A 10,480-nucleotide genomic window follows, 5' to 3' on the forward strand; every position below is an offset into this window, starting at 1 on the left:
TGCAGTGGTTTTCTTTCTTGGGACCGGTAACTGACTCTTTAGGGAAAGGACCTCACTCCTTTCCCAAGGGGTATAGATCCATTGTTCCTGAAACCGAGCATCGAGTCGCTGTCTGATTGTAGTATCTGTAGAGTCGCACAATTCTGGTATTTCAGGTTGGTAAATGGGATGAACCTCCCTCATGGGGCGCTATGTCCCTAATAGTGGAACCTTCTGGAGTAATCGGCCACGGTACCCCACCATTGTAGTCACATTACTAAAAACTTAATTTGGGGCCATGTCTGTAATATATACTCTGTCTCGTAAGTCATAAATAATCTGCGGCGCGGTGCCCTGAAAGCACTGCTCCCACAACTGTATCAGAGTAGCCGATGTGTTTAAGGGCATGCTGTAGTATGAAGAGCTCATAGTCTTTCAACACACTCCAGATATCCTCCACACTATAGGTCAGGTGTTGAACCCACTGGGCTGCCTTATTCGCTACCATCTGTTTCTCCTCAAGTCCCACAGCTGAGCGCACTAACACTTTCTTCATGCGATCCTGTGCTGCGGCCCAATTGGTGTCAGGGAGTCCACGTGTAGGTGTCTCAGTGTGCAACAGTGTTTGAAGTGTGGCACCCATGGAAGAAAGAGCAGAGGCAGAACCAGGCACCATCATATAAAGGGTCGGTGTTGGGGGTATAAGGGAAAGTGTAGCGACTGAGGTGGAACCCAAAGATGGGTAGGAGAAGGAAGGGACAGTGCGAGGGAAGGGACGGCGTCTGTACTTGCCTCCGGCGGGAGAATAAGTGAAGCAAGTGGGGCTGGGGCTGATGCAACAGTGCCGGGAGTACCAGAGTGGGCAGTCCCAGAAGTCGGGGCTGAGGAAGTAGGGAACGTAGGGTATATCCGCTGTGTGGGGACAGGGCAGCGGGGGGCAACAATCCAGAAGCTCCTCAACTAGCTTGTCTCCTTTCTCCCTAACCACATAACTTTTATCAGCCTGTAGCCGGAACCTTCTGTCTTTGCACTCTATGCCTTTCTCTTTCTTATCCCTATTGCAGGCTACTGTCTTCTGTGTAATCATTTGTGTCTCTTTCCTTCTAGCCACCTTCTCCTCCCTCATGCGCCGTTGCTTCGCTTCCTTCTGCCACACCCTCAAAGAATCAAACATGGACTGTCTATTCCGTTTAGCAAACAATATATCCTGCAAGAAATTGATTTTCTGTTCATCAAAAGAACCAGTAAGTGGCCATTGCAGCTCAGTATTGTCCTTCGTATAGTTATTCCACAATGTGCTAAACATAATAGGGCCAATACCGTGTTTTGACATACATGTCAAAGTTTGGGGTACCCTCCAGAGGGGTGGACTGGCTCTCTTCCAACTGCGCACTCTTAGAACAGCATCGGCATCTGAAACATCCAAACTTACTGAAGCAAGGCATCTTAACATAAGACACACACCCTGTCCCTAACGGACAAACAACACCCACAAATGTAATACAAATGAACAAAGGAACAAAATTCATTCGTGAACCAGGACCACTGTCTGGAAAGCACACTATTCACTCAAACAAGCATTTCACCAGCACCAATGCCGACGTCGGTCCACACACCTCATAGCACCCAAACTCCACAATCAAACCACAAGTCAACCTAGAGCAACACAGTCCAAAAACTGCACCAAAACAAATTGACAGCCCAAGGGCTGTACTGAGTTCAAGAAGACTGGCTCTAGCCCCAGACCTTTTCAAGCATAGACCAAATTACCAATCTGCAAACATCCCCTGACGTGTCTTTTCCAAGGGTCTGCAAACCCACCAAATTCAAGACCAAAACAGTCCAGAGACTGAACCAAGACACAGCCCGTCAGCTAATGCTGTTCAAGCAAGGCAGTTTAAAAACTGCAAACAAGACATGCAGGAGCCTGCATCAGGACACAGGTCAAAAGCTCGTGCCCTCCAAGTAATGGCGCCATTTTCCAAGAATCACCAATAATCAGATTACTCACCTGGTGCCTACAGGTCAAGCAATTTATTCTCCACTGCTGAGTCTTCGGACCAAATGGTCAGCTCCAAGGTTTCGCTTTGTCAGGACCCCCAGCCAAGGGCCACTGGCCGGGGATCCATCTGATCGGGAGGGTGGGGCAGCTGCAAGAATCAAGCTCGGTCTTGTTCGTACCGGGCCCCTATCCGCCCGACCGGCTAGACACCACCCCGGCCCCTACAAACCCATTTACGGGTGAGGGGGCCCTTTCATGGGGTCCCTGTTTGGGTGCCAACTGATGGACGAGGCTCTCTAGGGCCACGTGGGTGCTTACAAACACCTGCAGTGCCTTCCCAAAATGAAGAGTCGATCAGACAGTAGAGAATGAAAACTCACGTTATTATTATATGTTCTCTGCAGAGGAGCCCTGTCAGACCTTCACCCTGAGATGGATGCCTAGGCACTGGCTCCCCCAACATTCGCTAATAGATGATAAACCCTTCAGGAGACTTCAGCCACACCTCTAATGGAAAAGTACCGGCCGGAGCAAAGAAGGCACAGAGGGATGGGATAACACCTGCCAGATGGGCAGACTATCAGAAGCCCAAGGCCTCTGTACCGAGTCTCATCGTCTCTTAACGTGGGAGCAGAGTTACATGTATACAATGGAATGCAGAGCAAAATAATTATACTGTTAGCAAGTCGAGTTGCAGCCTTGAACATCATGAACAGAAAATATAATAAAATGCAATCTTCTGCTGAGGCAAGCGATTCTGAACTCTAAGGCCTAACATGAGCACGACACAGACATTCTTATAAGAATTACGAAATACAAAATTGAGTCACGCTGGCTAATGAGGCCTGCATACTACAAGGGATACCTGACGGGCTACTGGATGCAAGCATCAGTACACGTAATTTAGCTATACACTGCTAATCTAAAAGAGCACGGCAAAGACATCATAGGAAAGGGAATTTTAAATCTAAATGAATCTAGCAAACTAAAGTATGGGGAGGCTATTAAAATCTATCAAGCTGGAATCAAATCCTCACAAGCTGCTTACTTTGAGGAAAAAAATCAGCCTTGCATTGAATTCCCCGTGGGAAATCTTTAGCATCGCCAAAACTCTCCTTAAAATGCCCCCTCCAAAAGCCATCACTGATGGCGCCCTTGCCCGTTGCAATGATTTGGCAGAGTTTTTTCATGAGAAAATCCAAAACATATATATAACCTTCCCCCTCACAGACGGCCATAAAGACCTGGTTCCCATTGATTGTCTCACCTCATTGTACCCAAGCGCTGTTGGAACAAATCATTCTGTTCGACCTTAAAACGTTAGAATCCATCTTGGCTCTTGTTAAATCAGGTTCTCCTAGGGATCTCGCCCTTCTGCATGCTTTGACCTCAGTCACTGGAACAATTCTGGCAGTGATTCTTGAATTGATCGATTCCTCCATCTCCTCTAGAGTGGTACCCCGCCATGGAAAAGTGCAATGGTGAAAGCTCTACTTAAAAAACCCAATCTCGACCACGATCATTTAGGGAACTATCGTCCTATTTCCCTCCTCCCGGTGCTCAGTAAAATCCTTGAGAGGCACCTTAATTCCGTCCTATCCAGGTTTTTAGAATCCAACAATCTCCTTCACCCCTTCCATCCCATGTTGGGGTTCCGACCCCAACATGGGTAGGAAACAGCTCTTTTAGCAGTGGTACGACGGCTATTATCCTCCTGGACCTTAGCGCTGCATTCGACACCGTCAACTATAACATCTTAAATCTTAGACTGAGGAGTCTTGGAGTGACAAGGGGGTCATCACCTGGTTGCATTCCTTCTTAGAAGACAGGTCCTTTCAGGTCTTCGAATGAGATATAATTTCTAAGCGCATGTCTCTTAGCTGCGGTGTGCCTCAGGGATCCTCTCGGAGTCCTAGACTGTTTACTGTCTACATGAGTCCACTGGCATAGATAGTCCATCCTTTTGGCATAAACCTATTTACCTATGCAGATGAAACACAGCTCGTGGTGGCCTTAAACCACCTGGAAAAGTAATCCGGCGGCCTAGGCCGCTGCCTGGAGAAGGTAGTCAAATGGATGGAGCTCTTGTGCCTGAAAATAAATGGAGATAAGACGGAGCTTATGCTCCTGAGCAACCTTCCAATCTTTAATTCAGGGCTACTATGACCTAACTGTCTTAGCCCCACTCCGGAACCAAAGAACCGAGATCAAAAGCTTGGGAATGTGGCTGCATCGCTCCTTGAATTTTGAAAACCAGGCGGCAAAACTATTGTCCACGTGCTATGGCATTCTGAGAATGCTTCGTAAAATACTTCCTCTCCTCCTGTTCCAGGCTAGAAGGATAATGGTCCATGCTCTTATTCTACCATGCCTGGACCTTGGGAATGCCCTTTACTTAGGCGCCACCCCAAGCTACATCCTCCAAGCTACAGATCGTTCAAAAATGCGCAGCTCGTATGCTCCTCCAGATCCCCTACCGGCAATTGGCCAAGCTGTCACTGATGACTCTTCATTGGCTGCCTATAATGGAGTGAATTAAATTCAAGGCTTTATGTATCACACATAAGTCCTTCTGGGTGAATGAACCGACAATCAGTCGATCTATGATCACCCCCCACTGCCCTAACAGAAGCCTCCAATCGGCTAACCTCTTACTCGTCGTACTTCCAAAAATAAAAATAGCTCTTACTATGCTGCTAAGCTATGGAACGCTCTCCCTCCCCACATACGTCGGGAGCCCAACCTGATGCCCTCCGGAAACTCCTCAAAACTTGGCTTTTCCAAAATTCCACCTAACAAGCTGTCCTCTCTGTCCACGTCCGCTGATAGTGCTGGGATACCTTAGGGTAGCTACGCGCTTTATAATTATTTTTTTCATTCATTTCATTTAATTTAGTTGTGTTAGGGGTATGGATGCAGCCTGCCTGGTATGTCGCCTGTCAGGCAGTCAGTTATGAGCCATGTATTCCCCGTATTACTCTCCAGCCATCATAGGGATCCGCTGATACCCGCTTTTGTGTTCATGCCCATAGAGTAGTCCCTCTCTTATGGTATTCAGGCCTCACATATTATCAGGTGTTGTTTATAACAGTATATCTTTGTAAGCACTACAGCTGTTTATAGCCTTAATATTTTGGTAGCACTATTTTATGACTTGTGTTGTGGTGTTATTGTTTTCAAACATGTGCTATCCCACGTGCACCACTTCGTACACATGCTATCCCATGTGTTAACCACACCAGAAGTAGCCGCGTGAGGATGAAAAGCCTAACGGAGCACAAGTGAGTATAAAACAATGCCCATACTACCACCTGTTGCTTGACTTCGTTCCCTGTGAATTCTGGAACTGTTTCTCCCCAGAGCTTTCAGCCTCTTTGAGCAGTCATCTTGAATCCTGCCTTATTGTCACCGGAGTTGTGTCGGCTGAGTTGCTCTTTGAATTCCGCTTGGCCGACGCCAACCAGGTTTCTGGTTTCCTATAAGGGTCACAGATAAGTAACACTGCACGGCTGTGCACCGCTTCTAGGCATAACTTGAAAAGCACGTACTATGGCGATTGCACAGATGTGCACCACAATACTCACCATACTCACCTAAAAAATACTAACATAGCATTCTTCCCTTTGCATGGTAGCGCACTACTTCTTAACTAAGTACCCATCCATTTTTGGACACCTGCTTGGACTCCTGTACTGTTGTCACAAAAGGCTAGTATCAGACCCTTTGTGAGTGTGCTGAGGTAGAGGTTTTGCGATGTGCAAGTGTGGTAAGGAGCAGCTTTGTCCCCTTATGAACTCAGAGATGGCCCATTCTGCCAACACCTATTACTGCTTTGTCTAACTGTCTGGGAGCAATACACAAGGACCAACTGACAGCTACACCTAGTCATGTTACCCAGAATATAGCCCACATGCACTAAGTGGGATTTTCAGAATTGTGACTTGAAATCAAACTTTACCATTAAAGGGGGTTTTAAGTTACAATTCGTTAGACACCAGACTCAATATTTCTACTTGCTCCCAATTGAATGGTAGCTATTATTAAATGTAATAAGGTAGCCCAATGTTATCCTATGGAAGAGGTAATCTTTGATGTGGTAAAAATAGGTTTAAAAGTTGTTCACTACCAGGACATGCACATGTCTATCATTTTTAATATACCACACCCTGCACTCTAGGCTGCTTCGGGCCTACCCTGGGGTAACATATATGTATTAAAAAGGAAGGTTTAGGCCTGGGAAGCGGTTTAGTTTGCCAGGTCAAAATGGCAGTTTAAAACTGCCCACACAGGCTGCAATGGCAAGCCTGAGACACGTTTTAAAATGCTACTTATATAAGAGGCAGAATAAGGGCTCCACTAGCAGTATTGAATCTACAGGCCCTAGGTACACGTAGTACCACTTTACGGGGGACTTACAAGTAAATTAAATGTGCCAATTGGGTGTAAGTCAATGTTACCATGTTTAAAGGAGAGAGAATGAGCACTTTAGCACTGGTTAGCAGTGGTAAAATGCGCAGAGTACTATGGTCAGCAAAAAGAAAGTCAGCAAAAACAGAAGGGTTAAAGGCAAAAAGTTGGGGACATTCAAACCAAGGATGTGAGATCCAGCAATTAGGTACAATTTGCATGCTGATATTTGTATGCCCATACCCTGAGATAAAAAGAGAAAAACACTAGTCCCAGCATGCTAAGTGTTTAGATCAGGAGACTTGGGTGTTACAAACCACATAAAGTGCAGACCAGGCAGCAGCTGGCTATGGCCCACATCACATTCTTTGGTGCCATCTGTGACACTAAGAGCCTCAACACCCTCTGGTCTGCCAAAAAAAGTTCAACTCATCAGTAACTTAAGGCCTTCTTCCCACTACAATGATAACAAGGTCCAGGGCGGCTGGACTGCAACACTACATTGAATGGGCTAGCCTAAATTGCTGCTCTGCATAATAACTGATCCTTCCCACCACACTTTTAATAGATATACCATGCCTGGACTGGCCAGCAACTGGACTACCACTAGCCAAATACTGTAGCGGTGTTGCTCAGTCTGTACATGTCAGACTTGTCACTCTGGCCCCCACAATATTCCAGTTACAAAAATCTCAGTGACAACAGGGTTAGGCTGGCCACTCTTGGATAATTATAGCCACTCACACATCCTGGACTGGTCATTGGCCACTTGCCACTGCTCTGCTCAGCCACTGCCAGGTCTGCCAGATTTACCCTTGCTACTGGTGTTGCACTGCTGGAAGTAGGCAAGCCCATGCATATTCTCTCTGAGGGTCTTACGCCTGCTGCACAGAGTAAGTGATCAGGGATCCGATTGGTGTCCTGGCGGGGACTGCTGGCATAACTCCCTTTTGCCCTTTCTGCCTTGCCTGGCACTCTAAAATTGTGGCCTGATGCTGGTGCTGTGGTGTGCTGGTGGCTTTGGTCGCTGACTATGATGGCTGACAGTCAGAGTCTCTCTCTAAGGCTCAATGCTGCTCCGTGCTGCAATGCTGTGACTTGGAGCCTGTTGCAATGTCTTGCCCCAGATTATGTGCCTAGTTTGAGAAGTGCCCATCTACTGGTCAGCACAGCTTTCTTTTTAAATACAGAGTGGCCGCTGGATGGGACACAACAAAGTGTGCATGATGACTCCCTGGCTGCAGCACACACACATGGAGGCCAGAGAGGTCAGGGTCAAAGTTGTTTCCTCTGGCCATGGGGTGGTTCCGTTAAGGCATTGGGTTTCACAGCCACACAGGTCAGGACACTTAAAACCTCCTGATTTGCAGTGAATGCAAACTGCTCCATGTCACACAGAAAGACTGGACCTAACATTAAAGGTGCCATCCATGATCAGTCTCACTGCAGGGGGGTGTTGGCGGGCCTGCACGCGTCAGTGAAGCAAAGCTGCCATCCCTGATCGCACTGTGAGTCAGCCCTAAAGCCAATCTCCACTTGCATTCACAGACTGGGGACAGATGTCTAGAGCTGCCGGGAAATAACAAAGGTATGAGGCAGCTCCATAGAGCCACATGGAAACATACTACCGGCTGACAGCGGTGGCAGCTGCATTGCAGGAAAATACACAGGCAAGGCGGCTGACCCTGGATACACAAGGATACTCACTGCCAGGGCATTGTTGTTTATGCGAAACAGACACACAGATCCAATTGGTAGCAGAGCCCAGCTGGTCACTGGCTGAGCTCAGGTCTTTGATTCATTCATGATTGTGCCGGCCGTGATAATAAATTGAAAAAATATACATACCTTCCTGGTTGGATAAAAAGCGAACACAGCTGGAAGTTCAGAAATAGGGGGTTGGAGGCTGTGGACAAAGCAAGGTTTAGTTTTTATTTTGCTGTGAAGCTGAGCAGAACAAACCTTCCCCTGAACATGCAGTTCCTCTCAGACGAGTCATTTACAGCAACAGATACCCCTCACTGACCCAGAATATGCAGTACTGCACACTAGGCAGCGGTTAAATACACTGCAAATGAACACGCATGGAGAGGGGCGGATGATCATAAATGTCAGCGATCACTTGCAACCTACCTGAGTTTTGGGGCATGAACCCTGTGGCCCTGACGCATGCTATCACTAGTGGCATGCCAGAACAGTGCTATGTGTCCTCCAAAGAAGCACGGGAAAGTGCAGCTATTGTGCTTTAAGATGCATGATATTCATTTTAATGAGGTGATGCGTACATTAGTCTGATGCATGGTACTTGGCAGAGCTGCTTTATAATGCATGCCAGGCACGCAACGCCCATAGGGCTCAAAGGGCTTCAGCCCCTTCCTCTGTCGTGTGTGTCAGCCTGGGCTGAGGCAGCTTCCCTGGCACACACACAGACAGTTTTTGAGCTGCCGTAGGATGGCTGGTCTGGCGTACGTCTTATTGCAGCTGCACCGAGTACTTCACAGGTCTTTTAAATACCATTTACATGTTAACGAGTCTTTGTTGTTTTGTTTTTCCAACACTTCTTAGAGCCCCTGCATCTCCACTATTGCTGGAAGAATTATTCCCCCCCCCCGAAATGTTTATTAGCCCCCCCCCTGAAATTTGGTTCTAGTCGCGCCTCTGATGCATGCTCACCGCTAAGGGGCACTCCACCAGACCACTATACTTCTCTTCAGACACACAGTAACTGATTTGCAACCTCAAATGGCCTGCCTGCAAATAGCGACTACTCACTTTTTCCTTAACATCTCACTTTTTATACCTCTTCTATTTTTATATTTTTAGTGCACCTTATAGTCTGTTCTAATAACCACATACATGTACACGTTTGAGACATACAATGTTTCCATTTTCTAACTTTACATTTTGTTATATTTTGTTCTTCTCTCTGTTGATTATCATGCAATTCTTTTTCTATTTGAAACTGAAGTCCTCTTTTTATTGCTATAGCTAATAAGTGTGGCCCATGCATAAAGACATTTATAACAAGATGGTGCCCAAAAGCCTATGTAGCAAGCATTTACAGAGTGGGCTGCCATGCAAGGTGAGTCTTCCCTAACTCAATATCTTCTATCTTTTATTTACTCTTCAACTTTTCCTTCATGTCGCATGTTATACTCAGATCAACCTTCATATATTTTTCCTCCCCCTCTGTTGATACTCGGGTATAATCATACCATCATCAACTTTAAATACAACCATTTCTAAAATAGTCTCCCCCTACCGCACTGTAGGATCACCTGTTACCCCCCCACGACACACTGCCTCCATCTGGTAGGCTTGTCTAAAGTTCTCTCATACAGAAATACTATGTCTCCCCTTCCTCTAAAATCACAGATTGTAGCACACTAGCTCTCCTCTCCTTTAGTCAGATGCAGCGGTTTTATTTTCAACTTACTACATAGGTGGATACTCCTTCATTTGCTATTGATCACCAATTGCAACTTTCAAATACAGGATCACTTCATCAATTATGGATGTTATGTTGTATAGTGTTAATTTGTATAGCACAGTAATCACCTGAGAGGGTATCTAGGTGCTGGGGCAAGGTTGTAGGCGTGCTTATATGAAGAGCCAGGTCTTCTGCTCCTTGCAGAACTCAAGAAGTAAGGAGGATGCTCTGATGTGTCGAGGGAGGTTGTTCCAAGTCTTGGGTACAATGTAGGAGAATGAGTGACCTTCAGAATTGCTTTTGTGGATGCAGGGATTGTCTGTGAGTGAGGCGGAGCTTTGGAGTTTGGTGGGTTGGTTAAAATGTATGCAGCTGTTTAGATGTTCCGGTCCTGAGTTGTATGGGGCTTTATATGTGTGTGTGAGAAGTTTGAATTGGCTGCACTTGTGAATGGTGAGGCAGTGAAGCTTCCTGAGGTGTGGTGTGATGGGGATGTGTTGTGGAAGGTCGAGTATGAGTCTTTTAGTTGTGTTCTGGATGGACTGGAGTCTGTGTAAGAGTTCTGGCATAGAGAGCATTGCCGTAGTCCAGCCTGCTAGTGATGAGTACTTTTGTGACAGTCCGTCTCGTGTTCTGAGGAAACCATCTGAAGATATTTTACA

This window comes from Triturus cristatus, chromosome 2_1, assembly GCF_964204655.1.
Source record: "Triturus cristatus chromosome 2_1, aTriCri1.1, whole genome shotgun sequence".
Classification (NCBI taxonomy): Eukaryota; Metazoa; Chordata; class Amphibia; order Caudata; family Salamandridae; genus Triturus; species Triturus cristatus.